The 24,299-nt window shown below is 38.5% G+C and overlaps 1 protein-coding gene across 5 annotated transcripts in view; it reads right to left on the bottom strand.

The window, feature by feature from the left end:
- INPP4B (inositol polyphosphate-4-phosphatase type II B) overlaps nt 1-24,299 on the bottom strand; it is a 456,612-nt gene that overhangs the window by 257,279 nt on the left and 175,034 nt on the right. The window lies entirely within an intron of this gene.

Below are 24,299 nucleotides of genomic sequence, written 5' to 3'. Positions count from 1 at the left end.
TCCAGCTCAGTTGCTCATTAGCTATGTGACATACAACATTACCACTTAGCTCTCTGAATTTCAGTTTCCATTACTACAAAAAAAAAAAAAAACAACAATTATCCGTTGAGAGCTATTATATCAGCACTAGAGTGTCTTGCCCTGAAGTGGCTGGAATTCCATCATATGATCCCATTATAGGCTATCATGGGCTGATACAGCCTTGGGGAAAATCTCAGGAAAATCCTAGCCTGTCCTCCTCACTCTCCACCTTCGCTTCTAACGTTTCCTCCAAACAAATGAAGCAAACAAAATGCATACCAAACCTAGAAAGTAACTTAACACTTCTAGCCAAATACAAGGATGAGTTTTTCTTATACAGTGTGTTAGTCATTCAGTCATGTCCGACTCTTTTTGCATGGACTGTAGTCCATCAGGCTCCTTTGTCTATGAGATTTCCTAGACAAGAATATTGGAGTGGGCAGCCATTTCCTTATCCAGGGGAATCTTCCTGACCCAGGGATCAAACCCGAGTCTCCTGCATTGCAGGCGTGTTCTTTACAGTCTGAGCCACCACAGAAGCCAGTATTCAATGTATCCATATATATTTTACTGCCATTATGACACTGCATCTTGGCATTTTCACAAAGATACAAATTTCACTGAACTAAGAAACAAAAGCAATCTTCATACACTTTCCTAGAAATTTATATGGTCATAAGAACAAGATGCATTAATAAATATCTCAATCTATATGAAGAAAAAAAAAAATGTCATTTCAGCCTCTTGCCAGGTCATTACCACTGCTTAATGCAGAGAGCTATAAGAGAAGTAAAAGATGAATAGTTCATGGCAGCTACATTATTTCAATCACAACGTCAAGTTCCTGTTTTCCTCAGCATATACACTTAAATATTTAACCATGCCAACAAGATGGAAGACAGAGAAGGGGAAATTTTCAGCAAAGCAAATCTATACTTCCTTATCACTTAGGTTTTCATGCTTAATGCATTAGTGATTAACATTTAAAATAACTCCCCTAATGCTTCCTAATGAAATATTCAACCTCACATGCTGAAGCATATAAACATTTTAGAAGACTGCAGGAAAAGGAGTGTAAAACAGTTTTCTAACAAAAGACAATTTAATGACATTTTTCCTCTCAACTTCTTTATCACCTATTGTACCATCCTTAGTAGAGCAAAAAGAAAAAAATAATACTATGGACATCTTAAACAGCAACATGCAAATAACTCCTTTATTTTGGAAATGCCACAGAGATACAAATGACTCCATAAACATCCAGGGGAAAACCATCATTAGCACTGCCAATCTCTGTGAATATAAAGTAGTCTTGGGACACTAAGCACAGGAGTCATCATCTGGGAGACACGCCTGCATTTAATCCAGCTGGATGTACAACCGGGCAATGAAAAGCTCACCCGGACAGAAAAACAAGCAAGGCCGTAAGTAAACAAATGGAGTTAGCGAGTAAGTGGGCTCAGACTAGCTTTCGAGAGAATGCATTGGGCCTCAGAGAAGTGAGAATTCTACTTAAGTATGTATGACTAAACACACCTCTCTTCTGGCTGAACTGCACACATTTCAGAAGACATATAATACTTTCAAGCTAGTACTCAAAACTTTTCAGTCATTCTTAATATCATAGCTTACACACTTTAAGGTTTAGTCTTTTGTTTTCTTCTCTTTTCGCATCACAAGCTTATCTCCTGAAATTTCATTCCTTACTATGGGATGCAATTATCCTATCTTTGAGGCTCTACCACAATTCCATAGGGCCTAGTCTTACTTGGTTTCCTGTTCTAAAACTCCAAATTCCTTTTGTCCTGATAGAAGTTTACATTCTATAAGCTTACAGTCTAACTCGTCCTCTTCCCAAACCCCAACTCACATCAGTAGTGTATCATTCTCCAAAGGCCAAAACCACGAATATTCCATTTCTACCAGTGCTTTGTCCCTACCATCCAATAAGTCACTACACCCTACTGATTCTTCCCCTAGAATACCTCTTTTTTTTTTTTGTCCCTTCCAGTGACAACATCTTAATGAGTTTCACCAAATTTCTATCATTGCACTTGAAGGACCTACTTCCCATCTTCCAGAATCCTTCTCTTCCCTTGTGTTCATGTCAGGCTTTCTTCTTAAAGACCTGCTATCATTATTTTATTTTCTCTGCCAAAATTCCTTAGATATTGACCAACGTCTACCCAGAGAGTTAGAAGTGTAGACTGCCTTTCAAAACTTATCCGGGGTTATGGACAGCTCAGTATTTTTGGTTTAAACTGATCCATGTCATCACACACCAGTAAATGATTGAGTATGATCTAAGTGAAAAGCACAGTGATCTGAGTGACAGAGTCCTTGGTTACAATGTTGGCTGTTTAAACAACTATGAGATCATGAGTGGGCAATTCAGCCTCTATTAAGATTCATGAGCTATAAAATATGAAGGTAGCAAACCATCCTACTTATCTCACAAGATTTATGTTTCTCAAAGTAAAAGATCTTAAGTTTAAATATAAAAATGCTTTTGTGGGAATTCCGTGGTAGTCCAGTGGTTAGGACTTGACATTATCATTATCAGGACTGGTTCTATCTCCGGTCAGGGGACTAGGGTCCCACAAACCACACAGCATGGCCCCCAAAATTGCTTTCATGTATGGTAATGAGTATAGCTGTTATACTTATCTGGGCCACAAAGTTCCAAGAGCACATCATAGATACGTTGACTATCAGTTTTTCAGACTATTTGGCTTGTAAATTCCTCTTTACTGCTGAAAACAGTACTATCCAAATATGAATAACTGCCTCAGTACAAATAAGCTAAAGAAATAGTTCTCTCCTCATGACTCTATTAAAATATATACATATATATCAATATATAGTGAGTTGTATTTGGAAACTTGATTCAATGCTAGATGTAAAGCTTTACATAAACTATTTCTTTAAATTTTAGATGCAATAAAGACCTCGTCGGCAAGGTGAGACAACACCTTGGCATCTTGCAAATATCCTTTCAGGATTCCCAGGCAACCAAAGCTATATTCAAGTTGACAGGTCACCATCATCTGCTTTTTGGTCGATAAGATGTAGAAAGTAAGATAGAAGAAGCACACACCATACTTCTGTACCCACTGGATGAAGCTGTAAAACCTGGACAGACTGCACAGAGCAGCTATTTGAGGACTAAAAGTAAACAGTGTCAAGCACACGGGGGAAGAAGATCAGAATTTTAAATACCATTGACCCAGAAGTTAATTCAGCATTTTTTTCTCTATCATATCTCATGATCTAGACTTAACACAGCCCCAAGCCCGGAGATGGTCATGGCGTACACCAAGAAAGCTCCAGGAAAAGCTCTCTAGTCTGGCTCAAATAGAAAAGAGGTCTCCTAAAATTCAGAAGAGTGATGAAATCACGTTTCCTGTCTCTACTCTCTTGGATCTTAGCCCCCAAACAATCCAATGGCGGCAGCAACAAAAATGAGAGCTGGGAGGAAGTGCAGGAGCCTAAAATGACGAGCATAGGAAGGTTTCCCCTCTGATTGGAGCTGTGATCCCAAGGGGATGGGGTGAATGTCCCTTACTTTCTATCTCTCTCTGTTGTCCCCTAGGTCTTGGCCTCAGAAGAGCGTGTAGTTGCATGGCAGAGAAGTGAAAATCAAACCCCAGCTTTCTGGATAAAGAATCTTTTGATCCTTCCCTTTCAGGGAAGCCACAGGAAACAGGGATGTGCCAGAGAGAGTGTAGAGAGGAGGGAGCTTAGGAAGGTACAACTTAATGTTTTTCATGAACTTCTGGGCTTACCTCAAGCTGTGCATATATGGATCTAAATCATGTATGAGGCACTTTGGGAAATAATCGATGGACTACACTACCCCCAGGTCCCAGACCGTCACCTGGGTGACAAACTTGAAGGACAGGTATGAATAACACTATGAAAGTTCTGAAAACAGAAGTGATAATTGAAACTACGAAGTTTCACAAGACACAAGGTCAGCACACAAATAACAGCAATGAACAATTAGGAACTGAAATTTTAAAAAAATATATATTAATCGTTTATAGCAAGTCCAAAATAAATCTATCCTTATCAATCTACCAAAACATACAGGATTTATATGCTGAAAATGACAGATGTTGATGCAAGAAATTTTAAAAGTTCTAAATAAATGGTGAGACATACTGTCTTCATATATTGGAACAAATTTATTAAGATGTCAATTCTTCCTAAATTGATCTACAGCTTTAAGGCAATACCAGTTAAAATCCCAGCAAGGATTTTTTGTATATATTGACAAGTTCATTCAAAAAATTACAAAGAAAGCCAAAGTAAATAGAATGGCCCACATAATTTATAGGAAGAACAACAACAATGGAGAAATTAAATCAACTGATTTTTAAAATTTACTGGAAATCTACAGTAACCAAAATTGTGTGGTACTGACAACGCGACAGATATATTGATGAGACAGAATACAGAGGCAATATAGCCAACTGTTTTTGACAAAGTTAATCAGTACAACGGAAAAAACATAGTCCTTTCAACAAATGGTATTAGAACAAACATTCACTCGGGAGAAAAATGAAATATTACTTAAAACTTCACAACTGAAACAAAACTAACAAAACAATGGTTACTGACCTCAATGCAAAACAAAAAGTATAAAACGTTAAAAGGAAGACAAAGAGGAAAAGTCTTCATGAACCCAGCTTTGTCAAATTGTTCTTCAATATGACACCAAAAGCATGATCTATAGAAGAAGAAAATTATAAACTGAACTTCACTGGAACTGACAACTTTTGTTTTGTAAAAGACACTTTTACATGAATAAAATGCCAAGCTATTGACTGCAAGAAAAATATTTACAAATCATGTTTCTGACAAAAAAAAAAAAAAAAAAAAACTTGCATCGAAAAAACACAAGAGCCTTCAAAACTCCACAGCAAGAAAATGAACAATGTAAATAACAAATGGCCAAAGTAGAACAGAAGTATAGATAACAAATAGCCCGTGGAAAATTGTTCAACATCGCTGGCCATTGAGGAAATGAAAATTAAAAGCACTATGAGACCTCATGCTATATCTTAGAATGTCTGGTGAGGACGCAGAACCGCTGAAACACTCACACACTGCTGGTGGGGAAAACAGCACAGCAGTTCCTAACAGAGTTCAACACACACTTAACATCTGACTCAGAAATTCCAGTCCTGGGTATTTTACTCTAAAGGAATGAAAACTTAAGGTCACAGAAATACCTACACATGAATATTTTAGCAACTCTATTCATAATCACTGATACTGGAAAGAACCAAAATATACTTTCATATGAATGGTTCAACAAATAGTTGTACAACCGTATCATAGGTACCACTCAGCAATTAAAAAAAAAATTACTGATCTGCACCACATCTTGATGAATTTCAAAGACATTAGACTGAATAAATGAAGCCAGTCTAGGAGGGATCTATAATCTATGATTCCCTGACTGTCTCAGAAAGCATTTCTCTATGGTGATGCAGAACACACGTCGTGATTGTGAGAGACTGATGTGGGTGGAGGCGTGAGTCATCTGGGCAGCAGAAGGCAGTTTCTCTCCGGTGATGGAGCAGTTCTGTATCCTGATTGGGGTGATGGTTACAAGAATCTTTATATGTGTTAAAATTCACAGAACTGTACAAGAATAAAACGTCAATTTTCCTGAATGTTCATTTACTAAATAGAATAAATGACAAAAGACATAGCTGTTTTATATGGTAATGAATGAATAATAAATTAATAGCCATTCAATCCGGGAATACAAAACCAAATTACTAAAGGTTATTCCCTTCCATGTGAACAAAATATTCTAATTTGTGGCAACATTTATTTGTAATGATAGAGTCAAAGTGTCAATTTATCCCATGTCTTGTGTTTCTAAAATATCTGCTGGCATAGAAATGCCATGTGCTAGAGAAAAATGTTCTACCTGAACAATGTGGGGCGGTACTTCATTAGAGATTGCAGAGTAAAATGCTCTTGCAGGAGGTGCAATGAAATTTCCAAGTCAATGACTCTGATTCATGGGGTAAACCAATGGCCACTCATGTCTGAATTTACTCATGTTTAGGCCTACAAAAGAGAAACTATTGCTAAGGTTTTATGTTAGTCTGTGTTATTATATATATTTGTTCGAATTTTAAGAAAAAGAAAAATGTCGAAAGGAAAAGAGCACTACAAAATTAAGCAGAGACCATTGGAAGAGGAAGAGAATAGTAACAAGAAAGCAATTATAGGATGGTATATATAGATTGCCGTGGACTTAATGCTTAATGCTTAATTAATGCTGACTTAATGCTGACATTTTTAAAAGCAAAAAATACAAATATTCCAAAGACCAAGTATAAACAAACTTGGAAGACAGTTAAGCATTATATATATATATATAATTTTTTTTTTACTAAAAATGGACATGCTTCTACAGCAAAAACTCTTTACAAGAATGGTTTGCAAATGTCACTACAAAATCAAAATATTCTAAGCCACCCTGAAAAAATTGCAAAAATAACAGGCATGGAGGATTAGAGGATTTTATAATTAAATAATTAGTATTAAATGCTAGTGATGGGTCAATATTTACTATTCAAATTTTGAATTATATATATTTTATTGGATTTGGTGGTGGTGGTTTAGTCATTAAGTTGTGTCTGACTCTTGGGACTCCATGGACTGCAGTGCAGCCTGCCAGGCTCCTTTGTCTGTGGGATTCTCCAGGCAAGAATACCGGAGTGGGTTGCCATTTTCTTCTCCAGGGGATCGTCCCTATCCAGGGATCAAACCCGTGTCTGTCTCCTACATTGGCAGTCGGGTTCTGTACCACTAGCACCACCTAGATTATACACACACACACACACACACACACACACACACACACGTGCATGCATGTGTGCTCAGTCAATCAGTTGTGTCCAAATCTTTGCAACCCTATGGGCTCTAGCCTGCCAGGTTCCTCTGTCCATGGGATTTCCCAGGCAAGAATACTGGAGTGGGTTACCCATTTCTTTCTGCAGGGGATCTTCCTGACCCAGGGATTAAAAATGCATCTCCTTTATCTCCTGCATTGGTAAGTGGATTCTTTACCACTGAGTTACCTGGGAAGCCCATATATACAATATATATAATGTCCAGATATTTATGAAAGGCCTCTCTAAAACAATGCCATTTGAACAAATACCTAAACAAACATACAAGGAAGTGAGCCATATATCTTTCTTAGGAGAGGATCTTAAAGACAGAAGAAGCAGATGGTCTAAAGGAACACAGTGGAACACAGTATCCATATTCAAGGAAGAACAAACCATATTGCAGCTAAAGCTGGGCAGGTAGAGAGACAGGACTAGAAGACTAAGTCAGAGAGCCACGCATTAATTTTACATTGCTGCATCAGTTCAGTTCAGTTGCTCAGTCATGTCTGACTCTTTGTGATCCCATGTACTGCAGCTCACCAGGCTTCTTTGTCTGTCACCGACTCCTGGAACTTGCTTAAACTCATGTCCATTGAGTTGGTGATGCCATCCGAACATCTCATCTTCTGTCATCCCCTTCTTCTGCCTTCAATCTTTCCAATGAGTCATTTCTTCGCATCAGGTGGCCAAAGTGTTGGAGTTTCAGCTTCAGCATCAGTCCTTCCAATGAATATTCAGGATTGATTTCTTTTAGGATTGACTGGTTTGATCTCCTTGCAGTCCAAGGGACTCTCAAGAGTCTTCTCCAACACCACAGTTCAAAAGCATCAATTCTTCGGTGCTCAGCCTTCTTTATAGTCCAACTCTCACATCCATACATGACTACTGGAAAAACAATAGCTTTGATCAGACAGGCCTTTGTCAGCAAAGTAATGTCTCTGCTTTTTAATGCGCTGTCTGCTGCTGCTAAGTTGCTTCAGTCGTGTATCCAACTCTGTGCGATCCCATAGATGGCAGCCCACCAGGCTCCCCCGTCCCTGGGATTCTCCAGGCAAGAACACTGGAGTGGGTTGCCATTTCCTTCTCCTATGCACAAAAGTGAAAAGTAAAAGTGAAGTCGCTCGGTCATGTCCGACCCTTAGCCACCCCATGGACTGCAGCCTACCAGGCTCCTCCATTCATGGGATTTTCCAGGCAAGAGTACTGGAATGGGGCGCCAATGCCTTCTCCAGTGCTGTCTAGGTTGGTCATAGTTTTTCTTTTAAGGAGCAAGTGTCTTTTAATTTCATGGCTGCAGTCACCATTTGAAGTGATTTTGAAGCCCCTCAAAATAAAGTCTGACACTGTTTCCACTGTTTCCCCATCTATTTCCCATGAAGGGATGGGACCAGATGCCATGATCTTAGTTTGATGAATGTTGACCTTTAAGCCAACTGTTTCACTCTCCTCTTTCACTTTCATCAAGAGGCTTTTGAGTTCCTCTTCACTTTCTGCCATAAGGGTGGTGTCATCTGCATATCTGAGGTTATTGATATTTCTCCCAGCAATCTTGATTCCAGCTTGTGCTTCTTCCAGCTCAGCATTTCTCATGATGTACTCTGCATATAAGTTAAATAAGCAGGGTGACAGTATACAGCCTTGATGTACTCCTTTCCCGATTTGGAACCATTCTGTTGTTCCACGTCCAGTTCTAACTGTTGCTTCCTGACCTACACATACCACAAACCCAGTAACTTACAACATCACCCATTTACCATCCTACAGTCTCTACAGATGAGAAGCCAAACCAGGTCCTCTACTCAGGGTCTCATAGGACTGAAGCCAAGATGTAGGCTGAGCCGCACTCATTCATGGAGACTCTTCAGAAGGACCCACTTCCTGGCTCATTCTGGTTATTAGGGGAATTTATTTCCTTGTGGCTGTATGACGATGGTCCCCATTTTCTAGTTCATCCTGCAACAGGTATGAAGGACAACCACTTGGCAGGGCTTCAGGGGAGACAGTCAGCTTCCAGTTAAAGAAAAATGATTGGGGATAGAGAATGGGGCTGAGGAATAAGCTCAAGAATCAGAATAGAGTGGGGGAGCAGAGGGCACCAGTGCCAGGGAGTGGACACACAGCAAAATGATGGGCAGCTAGGTAGATGAAAGACGTAGAGAATGGAGTGGTGGACACAGCGGGGGAAGGAGAGCGTGGGATGGATTGGGAAAGCACTGAGCTATATACACCACCATGTGTAAAATCAATAGCTAGTGTGAAGCTTCTGTATAACACAGGGAGCTCAGCTCGGTGCTCTGTGATGACGTCGAGTGGTGGGTGGAATGGGCAAGGTGGGGATGGGAGGGAGACTCGAGAGGTAGGGGATATATGAATGCATAGGCTTCCCAGGCTGGGCAGCAGTAAAGAATCTGACTGCCAATGCAAGAGATGCAACAGACTCAGGCCCGATCCCTGAGTTGGGAAGATTCCCTGGAGTAGGAAATGGCAACCCACTCTACTACTCTTTCATGGAACATTCTATGGACAGAGAAGCCTGGTAGGCTACAGTCCATGGGGTTGCACAGTCGGACATGACTGAGTGCACACACAGCTGAGTCATTCGGTTGTACAGCAAAACTAACACCATGTTGTAAAGCAATTATCCTTCAAATTTGAAAACAAATTATGAAAAAAAGATGACATAGGAATCCAGGTCATCTTACAGTACAAGTCAGCTACAATCAGGAAACTCAGTTTAGCTAGGCAAATATATATTGGCAGATAGTGCAGCAGTGATTAAAATTACTCTAGAGACCTGAAATTTCTCATTCTCTGATTTTAACTTGTTCTGCTTACCATCTTTATAATGCTTTACTAAATCATCAGGTAATTATTTTCAAGGTCAAAATGTGACTAACCCATAGTTAAAGGACTCTAAAGATTTCTACAGAACTTTTCTTGTTAATAGGAAGAAAAGCGATTAAAGCAAAATTCAAGACACGCTGCTATATGGAAACAGTTCACTGTTCACTGTGTGTGCGCTCAGTCATGTCTGACTCTTTGGGACCCCGTGGACTATAGCCTGCCAGGCTCCTCTGTCCATGGGATTTCCCAAGCAAGAATACTAGATTGCATTGTCATAATTGAATCTGCATCTTCTGCATCAGCAGGTGAATTCTTTACCACCGAGCCACTTGGGAAGCCACACGGAAACACTATATTGTTTTTATTCATGCTAAATAGATTCTGAAGATCAGCAGGAATAAATCAAATGTTCTGTATCAATGTTTCAACATAAAGTACACGAGAAAGCAATTACTTGTTCTTCAGATGTTTCCCTGTTAAAACATTATTTTAAAATTTCTGATTATAGAAAAGCATATCTATTAGTAATTAAAATGTCTTTATCACATCATTAAAAACAATCCATATAAGAAAACAAATGGACTTTGGTATTTGGCAGACTGACATGATAACAGAAAGTAGAAAGACAGTAAAAATTAAGTCACAGGATTAAAATTTTCAATTCGAGTGATTGTTCTATATCCTTTTGTAAATATTTGAGAACTGAATTGAAGTTTGTGTTCCAAATAAGTTTCACTAGCTTTCAACTGCCTTGGATGCAGCTATTTTCTCTTTTATTCTAAGATAACTCCTCAGAACTTAGTATCAGGATTGCATAAAATCAGAGAATGCTTAGAACAGAAAGTAAGCTTAAGAATCACCCAATTCACTCTGTAGAAACTGAAGCCGAGGGAAGCCAAGTGAAAGGCTCACAACCACCTCACAAGTCATCAGTAGTGCTGAGATTTGCCAAAGAACAGTAGAATGCAGAAGCCTACATATGTGTGTGTGTATATATATATATGTGTGTATATATATATGTGTGTGTGTGTGTATATATATATATATATATATATATATATATATATATCAGGCCTTACTTGTTGCATGCAGCATCTAGTTCCCTGACAAGGGATCAAACCTGGGCTCCCTGTACTGAGAACCTGGAGTCTTAACCATTGGACTATCAGGGAAGACTCGATTTTTTTTTTTTTTTTAGCCCTAACTTAAAAAAAAAAAATTATTTCTGAAAACCAAAAAAGGAAATTGCAGTAAATTTTAAATGTATGTATTTTCAGCTTCTTGATCAGTAAGTTGATTGCCCTTATCTGGAAAATCCTTCCTAATGTGAAATTTTGGTCAAACTCTCACTAGCCCACTCCAAAGCCTGGAGGAAACTTGCTTTCTGAATTACCTGATCTTCAGAGCAATAGATATTTTGAGATAGTTCCACATCTTTTTTTTGTTTGTTTTTTGGTCATGCCTCACGGCAGTGGGATCTTAGTTCCCTGGCCAGGGATCGAACCTGTGCCCACTGAAGCGCAAGTGTGAAGTCTTAACCACTGAACTGCCAGGGAAGTCCACCACCTCTTACTTTAAACTTTTTTCTGAGGTGTCTTCTCATAGCTTGGACCCTCTGCTTCAGCAGCATTATCTTTCTCACACATCTCTGTGTTTGGAGGTACCTTCTCTGTGTACTGAGTGAATTGTTTCTGATAAGCATCACCACCTCCTTCCATATAGAACCTGCAATGTTCTGATACATGGCGTGCTTCCCAAATACTTCTGCTTTGAATTCCTTGTTTTCTCAACTATAACCAAGGATTCATTTGGTTCCATGAAGGATGGAAAAGCTTCTTTCCACCGCTCTCTTCAGAGACCCCTCCAAAGCTTCTTTCCAGTGGTACTTCTCAGGTGAACTGAACTCAATACAAAATATCTTCACACTATACTTTGGACATTCCTGAGTATAAGTTGCACAGGCTATCACAGTCTCTAACACAGGCATAAGAAAGCTGACAAATGAGCTCTCTCTAACATGAACTATCACCCCATATTTGAGTGTACTCTATTTATTTGGGGGCTTCCCCAGTGGCTCATGTGCTATTATGAAATGCTGCTTGCTGCACATTCTCAGCCTCTCCTGTAGCTTCAGAATTGTCTAAGATTCCATTCTTAAAATTAGTTCCAGATGGAAACCTTCCTCATCTCTTAGAAATTCATCAGTCTTCCCTTCTGACTCCATCTCTCTGTATGGAAGGCAGCAGGTAGAAAGTCTGTAAAACTTTCACTGAGGAATGTACCTGTAGGATGTAAAGAAGGAACTCCACTCTCCAGAAAATACATACTTCCATTTTTTAAATTTACGTGAGCCCTGAAACTCAAAGCTCCAATACTTTGGTCACCTGATACAAAGAACTGACTCGTTGGAAAAGACCCTGATGCTGGGAAAGACTGAAGGCAGGAGGAGAAGGGGGCAACAGAGGATGAGACGGTTGGATGGCATCATCGACTCAATGACATGAGTTTTAGCAAGCTACTGGGAGTTGGTGATGGACAGGGAAGCCTGGTGTGCTGCAGTCCATGGGGTCTCAAAGAGTCGGACATAACTGAGTGACAGAACAACAAAAAGCATCTTCGAAGTCAAAGAATTTATAAAAATAATCTCTGAGAAAATAAGAAAATTTCATTAACAAATACAATAAAAACAATTATTATTATTTTTTTTTTTTTACCATTTCCTCCCTATAAGGAGAGTTCACATAGCCTTTATTATTGCAATGTATTTTTCAAATGAACTTGACAGGAAAGAAAACATCACTTGAAAAGTATTTGTTTCAAGGACTAGTGGGGGTTCAAGGGAAGAAAAGATGGAATGAAAAAACAAAAAGAGGGAGAAAACACTTTTTTTCCCCTATTAAACTATAAAGGGATTCTTTTCTTAAAGTCCCTCCTACAAATCCATAATCTAAGCTCATCTCAGTGTCATTATTACCATTAGTAGACAGATGAAGAAATGTTAAACGAAGTAATTACCTTCTGGTGACAGTAATGGCATTCTAACTTCCCAGTGTTATAATCACAGGCCAATCCTTAAAGTATTTTAAAGGCCATATCACTGGGTCACAGAAGCAATTCATGTTTACTGGTACTAGAAGCAAATCTCCATAGCTCAGAAATTTAGTGTTAGTTGGCAGCCTGATCAACAAATAAGCAAACCCCCAAACTGTTAAGAGACAGTCTCCTCCTTACTCTGTAAGTCCCTGGAACATCTTCAATTTGATTCTAGATAAGAGAAAAATAATTCCCACTGTACACCATTTCTAAGTTTAGAATCGAAACTTTTAAACCTGCTTTGAATTAGAGAGACTGCATCAATGTTGAGGGAGATTAAAATAAAATAAAATTCTAGTTATCTGGTCCAGTCTTCAGTGGATGGATAAGGATTAGACCACGTTTATTACAGCACCCTAAATTTGGTTTTAGCAATCAATTTTATATTGAGTTCTAAAGGAATGTGTTTACTGCGCAATTTGCACGTGTGAACATCAGAAAGAAGTAGCATACAGCATGTATCTACAAGTGAAACTGGTCATTCTATTTGCTTATCATATTGTAACACATGCTAAGTAGCACTTAGATCAGGTCTAATTAAACCTGGGTCAATGATTTCAATTGATTTATAAACCTATTTTACATTCAAGACAGTAAACTGTTCCATAATGTAATAAACTCATCAGTGCCAGACAAAGTGTAAAAAGAATCTTTAATTACCTAACATTTTCTATCAAATTCTAATAAGCTTATGTACCCAGGTCAAGGGACCCATTAGGTCACCGACAGTCTGGGCCCCTTGCTAGAAGCCACCAACTCCTATTGTAATACAGCCTTGAGAAAAAGCATGTGCTTACACTGGTATTAAAAGTAATTAAGTGAAGTAAAATCAGTGGGCCCATTCTTTCTTCCCTCATTCTACATCTTTTTATCTGTGATCTTATCCTTCTATTCTGCCTTCTTAAAATCTATCATATGACTTCGAATATTTTCTAGCTTTCCTATCTTCCATTATAAAATTTTATTAATGCCTGTCTTCCTTTCCCTAACTCAGGTCTTCATCTACCTGAATTCTTAACTGCAAACACTTTCATTCAACCACACTGTTACTCCGAGGCACCAGGCTATACCACAGAATAACAGACATGAGTGAATTTCACTTGATGGATTAGGGTAGAGACTCCCAGGCTGGAGCACACTATTGGGGTGACTGTCTATAGTTCTGCAAGGATGGTACCTCCAGCACTGCTCAATCATATACTGTAAGTAAAACTGATAGTGTGTACATGGAAATGCAAAGTCAAATCTCACTAGGAACACAGTTAAGAACAGTGACCTTCAGTGATCATTAAGCCTGTTAACTGCAGCAGGAATAATGAGTTCTGACCTGCTTATTCAAAAGCCTGATGATAGGAAAATGGCCAATTTGGTCTTACAACATTGAGGAACCTGGGAAGAAGACCAGCCCCTTTCACTGACCCTCCTGGAGACTTCTACCTCCAATTAGTTCATTAATGAACATGGAGAGTGAATATGGAGAATACTAAGGACTTCAGATGGGTAAAACCATCCTAGGTAAGGGATACAAAAAGATGGAGGGAAAATAACAGGACATCAGTGTGGGGAAGAGCCTTGGGAGCCCCATCTACGCATACAGACAGCACTGTCTCCTCTGTGAGCTGAAGTTTTGAAACCGAGCTCGAAATCCTGAGATAAGGGGTTTCCAAAGAAATATGGGGACTCTGACTGTGCCTTTATAAAGTGTTAAGGGCACATGCTGCTGCTGCTGCTAAGTCGCTTCAGTCATGTCCGACTCTGTGCGACCCCATAGACGGCAGCCCACTAGGCTCCTCTGTCCCTGGGATTCTCCAGGCAAGAACACTGGAGTGGGTTGCCATCTCCTTCTCCATAAGCCACTATAAACAACAAAGGAGGTGGTGATCAGTGTCAAGGGTAATCTGTGTGGCTGCAGATGAAGCTGAAAAAGCACTTACTATCTTGTATCTCCTGGCTGAAGTTTTTGCACACTTCTGTTCATGTTCATGTGGGGGAGAGGAAAGTAAGAAATACATTTTAAGGCAGAAAAAGAGCATAATCATACAAAAATTGTAGAAAAAGATGAATTGAAAATGGATGCTGGGATTTCTGGTTGTGGCTATAATTAAGGTATCTAACGGTTCTGGGGCTTCCCAGGTGGCACTAGTGGTAAAGAACCCACCTGCCAATGCAGGAGACATAGAAGACCCAGGTTCGACCCCTGGGTGGGGAAGATTCCCTGGAGGAGGGCATGGTGACCCACTCTAGGATTCTTGCCTGGACAATCCCATGGACAGAGGAGTCTGGCAAGTTGTAGTCCATGGAGTCTCAAAGAGTCAAACCTGACTGAAGTGACTGATCACACAGACACGGTGGTTCTGAGTTTAACCAAGAAAGGACAAGCATAAGTTCAGTCTGGGGCAGCTGTAATATTAGGTGATTGTGAAAATAAGTGTGTGTGCACTTAGGCAACCTTAAAAAGAATCTGTCAATGACTATAAAAGAGAGAGTATGTGAAGTCACTTCTTTTCCCTTTCCACATATTCATGTGTATGAATTCCACAAATGCGTGTCTATATAGGCCATGACATGGATGTAAAAAGCCATGGGGTTGACATGCTTACTGACTGGGGTGGGGGATGGGAGAAATAGGGGTGAGAACTGCATGTGGATGGGGCAGAAAGTATGGAGGTGCAAGGCATGTGTGTAGGAGTGAGGAGCATTTGGAGAAGATCACAGACCTGTCTATAGAGGCATGGATTAGAGGACATAGTCATAGTGGGGAAAAGTGGATGAATGCATATACAAGTCTCTCAAAGATTTCTCTGCGAAAGGCTTGGTTGTTTATATTGTTCCAAAGCAACATTTTCTGAACTATGCAGCTGTTTTTCTTGGAACACAGTGTCTATTTGTATATTGCATGCATGCGTGCTAAGTCATGTCCGACTCTTTTATGACCCATGGACTGTAGCCTGCCATGCTCCTCTGTCCATGGCGTTCTCCAGGCAAGAATAGTGGAGTGGGTTGCCAGTTCCTTCTCCAGTGGATCTTCCCAACCCAGGGATCGAACCCACATCTCTTTTGTCTCCTGCATTGTCAAGGAAGTTTTTTACCACTTGCGCCACCTGGGAACCCACAGTGTCTGATAAGCATTTGATAAGGGGCTGCATGAAGAAAGCTTCTTGGGTTCAGATGAAAGAAAAGCTGTAGACAACACTGTCTCTGAGAGCCCCTGAAGGACATGAGGATAATGAAGACTCTGAGAAGTCCTACAACCAGGTCACCTACTTCATTTTTTAAAATATAACATTTCAAACTTACTAGACATAAAACTTCATCACTCAAAGAACACATACTAATAACTGAAGGGATATCGGTGTTCTAAAGAACATTCTTTGGAAAAAGATGATATAAACGCATCCAAAGCAACAGAAATACAGGGCGATAATGATGAAAGTGGCTTTGGTAAATACAGGCAAATCCAATATAAAATTTTCAGGTCAAATATAATTCCTTGCAGGCCTAATCACTCCTGTAAATTATCTTCAAAGACAAATGAGCTCTCAAACTTCTTAAGCAGGTAGGTTTTTGTGTACAGATATTAACTTTATGTGATTCGCATTTTAAAAGATGGAAGAGTGCAGGCTTTTCTCTACAAATTGAGGAGCTATTGAAGTATACTCTAAGTACGCCTTGTATCTTCAGTGACTAAAAACTCTAATTTGCAATCTGACAAATACAACATCTTTTGAATAATGCAAACTAAGGAAGTGCTAATTGGTTTCCATGGTCATATCTCTGGCCTCATGAAAATGGATTAGGAACATAAAGAAAAATGCAGACTACAGCACTGCAGAGCCATTTAAATTATAAATGAAAGGCTATATGGATGAAGAGGGAAATAATAATACTGATGATGGTGATAATTTTAGTAATAGGTGACAGGCATGATGAACACCTGCTTTGCATCAGGTACTGTTTCAGACGGGTTGGGTACCATTTATCTAATTCTCATCTGGGTGGGAATAACAAAAACAACATCAAAAACCCTAATGCTAGAGAAGCTGATCAATAAAAGAAAAACAAATAAAGTCTACAACTAACATTTATCGAGCACTTACTATGTGTCAGGAACTGTTATAAACATTTCACATTAGTAATTCACGGGAACCAAGGCTGTCACATGGCACCTCTGTCATCCCCACTTACAGATAAGAAAACTGAGTCTCAGAGTAATTAATCATGCTGCTAGGCAATAAAAAAGCCTGGATTTGGGCTCAAGCATGTCTCTAAATCCAAGACTCTTTCTACTCTACTAAGTCCACAATATTTGTATGCTTTGCATTCCCTAATTTTATAATAAATTAATGTCATGTTGTCACTTTATTGCAAAGTGGCTCATGTTACAGCCTTCTGATAATTTTAGGTGGTCTTGTTCCTAAATGGCATTAATACAGTTACATATAAGAACAGAGTCAGCTTCAGAAGCAAATAGCCCTACTTCTGTTTTCAATGTCTCCTCCCTTCCTTTTCACACTCCAGTCTCAAGAAACATCACTTGAATTTATTTCTGTAGACATTTTATCACAGATTCAGCAATAAAATGCATCAGTCAACTCTAAAAGCAATTGACACTCTGTGTCACTTTTATGAATTTCTACCCTGATTTCAATGCTATATTGCTAAACTTCAAGTCAAAAAAATTTTTAGATTTTTCACAACTCTATCAGAATGCTCCTGTTTCAACCAACCAAATACTTTCCCTAGATCTCTTGCTGGTATCTGGTATCTGATAAGAAGCCAAATCTGGTGTCAGTGTAATTAAAGCCAGAATTTGGATTTCAAGGAAGCACCCATTCTTCAGATAATAAAAGCGTAATGTTCAAAGCTTAAATCAATCTCTTTGCCATTGCCCAAATTAGAGATTTGTAGATGTCACATTTTAAGAAAAACCTTCAACAAACTAGGTAAGCAAACTAAAGAAAATGTTAAGCTACGGGTGAAGGAATTAGTAAGTTCAATATAAGAAGAAAGGAAAACAATCTTTATAGAGTGTTTTTCTCTATCACAGGCCATGCATGGAACTTCACTGCCTTTATTAATTACCCAGAGTCACGGTGGGAGGGAGGTTGTTACAACTCCCGTTAACAGATGTTAGAGGATAGGCAACATGCCCGGGGTGACACAGTTGGTGATACAGCTGGGACTGGAACCCAAGGCTGGTGGGCAAGTCAGGTGCTCTTTCTACTGTGAATATATTACATTACTTCACAAGGAAAAAAGAAAGGAGAGGAGATTTACAACTGGGCAGAAAAAGCTGCTTTCAGTGTAATCGTAGAGAAACCAATGGAGAAGAGTCAAGATCTGTGAGAAAGCAAATTAGCCTTAAAATAATATAAATGTATAAACATGTCTATCCATACAGTCTAAGAGGTATTTGCATGAATATGCACACCGAAAAGTGTTACATAAAATAGGAAAACAAAAGTATAAGTTCACTGTTAATTTCTTTCAGAGACCTTTCCACACATCTGTATATTACAAAACACGACACCATATGTCTATTGTGAGACTTCTCCTACTTAACACCATGAAGGAAAGCTAGGAATAAGCAAGAAGATAAAATCTAGGACAAATAGGAACACTTTTCTAACAATGATCTGTTGGAAAATGGGAGAGATGTATGACCTCCTGAGTTTGAGTCTCAGGTCACTAAAGGGGCCCAAGAAGAAGCTGAGGTGTCAATCTCTCTTCTACTCTCTAAACACATTTCATTCTAAAATTCTAAACAAAATATATCCTCTCTAGGAAATCCTTGATATCAAGAACCCCTCTTCTAATTACTATGCTGCCCCAGCTGTGTCACCTTAACAAGTTATACTGCTGTTATTCCGTTTGCTTGTAAAACAGGAATAATATCACCTTTCAAGCAAGGTTATCAGAAGATTCAATACGGTAAGACATTTGAAATGCTTAATCCATCATAAATTTCAAATAGTGTTAGTTATATCTTCCTATTCCCAGGTGGCGCTAGTAGTCAAGAATCTACCTGCAATGCAGGAGAGTCTAGAAATGCAGGTTTGATTCCTGGATTGGGAAGATCTCCTGGAGGAGGAAATGGCAACCCACTCCAGTATTCTTGCCTGGAGAATCCCATGGACAGAGGAGCCTGGCGGGCTACAGTCTATGGGGTCTCATGGAGTTGGACATGACTGAAGCGACTGAGCAAATCACACACAGATCTATGAGGTTCGAGTCAGCGTCTTGGAGGAGCTTCAGGTCTTCATTCTGAATCATGTCAAAATCATGGTGAATAAAACATTTCAGTGATTCGAGGCGTTCCACATAAAGGTGCATCTGAATCAAACATGAGTTGCATTTGTTACTGATGTGAATGTTTTCTTGCTTGCTCACTCCCAAAGGAAAAAAAAAATGCAGTGTTCTTATGTATTGCTTTCAGGGGTTAGGATGCACATTTTTAGAAAATTCGAGGCAGGCGTATCAAGTTAACTTTTACCTGCTATTCTTATCCTCAAACTTTTCCATCAGTGCCTTTCATGAATTTAGTAAATAATCTCTTTAGTAAAATAATCACTGATATGCTATTGTCTCTCAAAGCAGGCTTTTTGGCCACCAATCAATGTCCATTGCCTTTTTTAATATAGAGAATGTTTTAGACATGCATAAAAGTTAGTGTGGTGAAACCAGAATTTTTTGCAGTAATTCTACTTTCTGGTAGCTAGAAAAGCTAACTAGAAGTGATTTTTAAAAGAGAATAAAACATCTTCAAAATATACATGACTGTTAAGACGCTTCTATATGATATTATAAATCACCTGTGAAGTCCAAGTAAATGGTGATAAGATGCTGTTATGAAAGTATTCATCACACATACAATTTTAAAGACTGCATCTGGTGCTTAAAGTAAGCATTATTTGCATGTAGGAAAAGAGTAGTAGTAGGAAACCCATAAAGACAGTTTAATTTTATTTCAAACGAAAAACAAATTTATCATTTAAAACTCTATTGTCAATATATGGCCAAGGTTGGTCTCAGGTTACTATGGAAGTTCAGATGCATTCATGCATCATAGTAACAGACCGATTCTGACCCACTGCCCTACAGCCTATAGAATATGCCCTGGCTCCCAACACACAAGATGCCAGTGACAATTACTTTTTTTTTTTTATCACTCTGCATATGCTTGTGTGGAAAACTGTATGTTACAGCCAAAGGAACCTCTCCTTAATATTGCTTCCTGCTCTTAAATTAAGAGGATGCCTTTGGGAGGTTCAGTTTAAAATATGTGGGCTTTTTTTGCTGTTGTTCCATTTTTAGAAACAAAACTGAAATATGTGTATGTATTGTGTGTGTGTGAGGAGGCTAAATTAAGCAAAACACCAAAAAGTATAACAAACCTTTAAAGACTCCATAATTTGTATCTTACCATCTCTAAACACGTGCATTTGACAATGTAAAATAAATAGTAAAGGTTTGTGAGAAAGTAAAAGTCCTACAATAATATAAACATATCTATCTGTACAATCTATGAAGTATTTGCATGAATATACACATAAAAATGTTACATAAAATAAGAAAAAATTAAATACAGTAGAAGTTTATTATCTGTTTCTTTCATAGCCCCTACCAAAAACTGTACATTATAAAACATAACACCATATATCTATGCAGGATCAGTGAAGTCTTATGTTGTATGTTACATGACACTGCTACTGTATATGTGGGAGAAGTAATAAATGAAAAAGGAAACATAAATTCTCTTTTTATGGGTAAACACTTATACTTCTGTATTCAAGAATATTTTCTCACATCCACCATGATAAAATTACATAAATGTTTTCTTAATTTGCAGGGGCTATATGTAGAAGATTGCAAAAGAAATAACATAACAGTTGTTAAGATGAGCTGAAAGTTTCCCATGACAAGACAATGTGACCTACACTGAAATAAATGTGAATTCCAAGTAAGGCTTTCAGCTTTTCAAGCAAATTACATCCATCACTCACTATTACTCTGGAAGTTACATGTCTCAAATATACTCTAATACTTAGGTTGCATAATGTTCACTAATTTAAGTGTCTCCAACTCGGAAATAAATGGCACCAGGTTCATATTTAGCATCCATAAAAATATAAAAAAGTCATCATCATGAATCAAAATCCCAGCAAAATATGTTTGAACCTCTACTATGACACAGGCATTTAAAACTGAATTTTAAGATTAAAGTATTAAGAAAAAATAATTGAGGCCCCTAAAATTTTCCAAAAGATAGAATATAAAATAGAGAACAGGGTAAAGATTTTATGGGATCATTTATTTCCTATGGAAGGAAAACCAAAGCAGAGGAAGCTCTGGAGTCAGACCCAACTGAATTCTAATCCTACCATCAGCAGCTGTGGAATCTTAGACAAACTTCTATAAAACTAGGATGATAAAATTGCAGAAATTACATTAAAAAGTGTAGGAGAAGCACCCAACACATTCCTTGAATGCTAGTAGATGCTCAGTGAATAATGGGATTTTTTGTCATCATTCTTATTAGTATCAGCTGCAAAATATGAACTCTGTTGCTATTTTTAAAAATCTGTTAAGAACCTATCACTATAGTTGGCATATGAACAATTCATGATAAATGCTTGCTCAATGAGCAAGAACTGAATGAAATCTGAACTGCGTAGTGATGGGCAGCAAAGGTCAGACAAGGTCAAATTATTGGGTTGGCCAAAAAGTTCATTCGGGTTTTTGGTGACAACTTACAGGAACCTGAATGAACTTTTTGGCTAAGCCAATACTTCTTATCTGTCTCAGTTCTTCTGAGAAGTATTTCCTAGGAAAGAATTTTTACCCTCCCCTACTTTTTCTGCCTTTGTGATTGTCTACTTTATGAGCAACATAATTTTTCCTCTGACCTCTAGCGTCGTTGCCAGAGAAAGATCTGCTTCTCCATTCTGTTGTTAAGTCATTGTTCTGAATTTTGGTTTGTTACAATTCCAAGAGACTCAGGTTAGGTTAGCAGAGCAAGTAATTGTTAAGTGCTTGGTCAGTAAACCAGCTACAGGGTCATGGTTCTGGGGTGAGAAGAGATTGCCCGGGTTTCCCTCAGTCTCTACTTATCCTTAACCTAGCAGGCTGATGCTCATTTACTCCATTATGGCTAACATTCCTGAGTTCTCCACGGCCAATGGGACTCATCAGGTCTTCATTTGCTATAAAATGAGTGGTGAAATCAACATGGAAGACACCTTGAACAAGAGGTCCTTGACCTGTGTCCTTGCTTTGTTCTGCCATTACTAAATCATGTAATGTGTGACAGATTTTAACTAGATCTCAGTTTTCTCTCAAAGGAGACAAAAAGTGGGTCACTAAGAGCACAGGTTCGGGCTTCCCTAGCGATCTAGTGGTTAAGACTTTGCCTTCCAATGCAAGGGATGTGGGTTCGGTCAGTGGTGGGGAACTAGGATCCCACCTGTCTGGAGGCCAAAAAACCCAAACATTAAAGCAGAAGCAATATTGTAACAAATGGTCCACATCAAAAAAAAAAGAAAGAAAAATTCCAAAAAAAATTTTTAAAAAAAGAGCACAGGCTTTGCAGACAGAAATATGTGGCATCACGCATTGGCTTTGCAATGTAACAGCATTGTAACTTTATGAAAAGTATTTAACTTTTTCTATACCTCAGTTTCTTAGTATATAAAATGACAAAAATCATAACATCATAGGCTAGTTTGATAAGGGTCAATGAAACAACATCTCTAATATACTCATCAGAGTATAAGACACATAATGTCTCATTCTCCCCAACATAAGCAAACAGGTTTTAGTTTACAATTTCAAAAATGCACTGTCATATTTCATGAAATTTGATTTAAGTCTATAAATAAGGCACACACTTTTTGCCCTTTAACTTTTCTGTGGAAAAAAAAAAAATTTCACCTCAAACTCAAAAATCCCAGTTCTCAGCACATAGGAAGCAGTGGCCACATTAAACTATTAAACTCCAAGAAATGACTTTGGGAGCTTTAAATCTGAATTATCTGAAATGAAGCAACCCAAAGGGAGAGTGACTACAAAAAAACTAGACAGATTCTAGGGATATTCGCCACCCAAGGATGGTGCCGACAAGTATACCCTTATTTCTGTGAAGTCTGTGAAGTTTTTTTTAAAGAAATCTGAGAATTCTATTGCTTTAAAAACAATGACTGGAGAATAGAAGGAATGAAAGTGAGATTAGTATAAAAGCATTAAAAACAAAACCAATAATCAAAAAAACACAATGCTTCTTATCCTGGATCAAGTGGTACTGGTGGTAAAGAACTTGCTGCCACTGCAGGAGATGCAAGAGACGTGCGTCCGATCCCTGGATCAGGAAGATCCCCTAGAGAGAGGCATGGCAATCCACGCCAGTATTCTTGCCTGAAGAATCCCCTAGATTGGCCAGCTACAGTCCACAGGGTCGTCAAGAGTGAGATGTGACTGAAGCGACAGCACCTAAGCACGTGTGCATCCCTGATCTAACACTTTTCTGACTCAGTACCTCAGAGGTTGCCAAGTCAGTGGAAAGAAGATAAATTACAACAGATGTAAAAACAGGTTATTTTAAACCAGAAAACAGGTTATTTTAACCAGAAATCAACAGGTTATAATAAGTGCATAATGTGTGTTGTTCACAGGCAAGGAAATCCACAAATTTGGCAAAACGCAAAATGGGAAAAAAAAATAGTAACCTAGCCATTTCAAAATTTATTTTTTCTAGAAAATGCAATGTTTCGTTACTCAATTTGGTTTTCTTTTATACAATCAAAATCAAATAAATAAGAATCAGGAGTTTAAAATCAAAAGGGTCTTGATTTCCTGTAAATCTAGAGTTATGTTACTTTTTTTAACCTAAGTATAATACCTTAAACTAGATCTACCTGTTCCTAGGCTTCCTCTAATTGCGTGTGTTTAGGTATTTTCCTTCCACTAAAGATTTCTTGGCTCCTGATATCTTTCCCAAAGCCAGTATCTAAGCATTGTGCGGTGGGCTGCTGATATTAACAACAGTTATGATACAAGCAACACTGCGGAGTGTTCAGCAAGGTGAGGAATAAAGTGTCATGTAGCATACACAGGAAACGTGTGACCTGCTGGTGGTTCTCAGCAAGCTCAGTGTCTGACATCTCATCTAATTGCCATGCTAGATGGATAATAGATATCTTCTAGAATATCAGTGACAATGATAGATAGACATTTTAGCTGGCACTTGCACACTCCCTATGGAAAATAACCACAGCAAAATTCTATCGGGAATAACATCACAAAACTACAAAGATCTTTAAATGCCTTCCTCAATAAAATACAACAAAAACAACAGCCAAAAGGAAGCCAAAGAGAATACGCCAGCCTCTGTAGGGGCCATCAAAACTTATTTTTCCGTAAGAC

The sequence above is a fragment of the Bos javanicus genome, chromosome 17 (genome assembly GCF_032452875.1).
Source record: "Bos javanicus breed banteng chromosome 17, ARS-OSU_banteng_1.0, whole genome shotgun sequence".
Lineage (NCBI taxonomy): Eukaryota > Metazoa > Chordata > Mammalia > Artiodactyla > Bovidae > Bos > Bos javanicus.
Note: the sequence above shows the minus strand (reverse complement) of the source record. Positions and strands in the feature narration are given on the sequence as shown.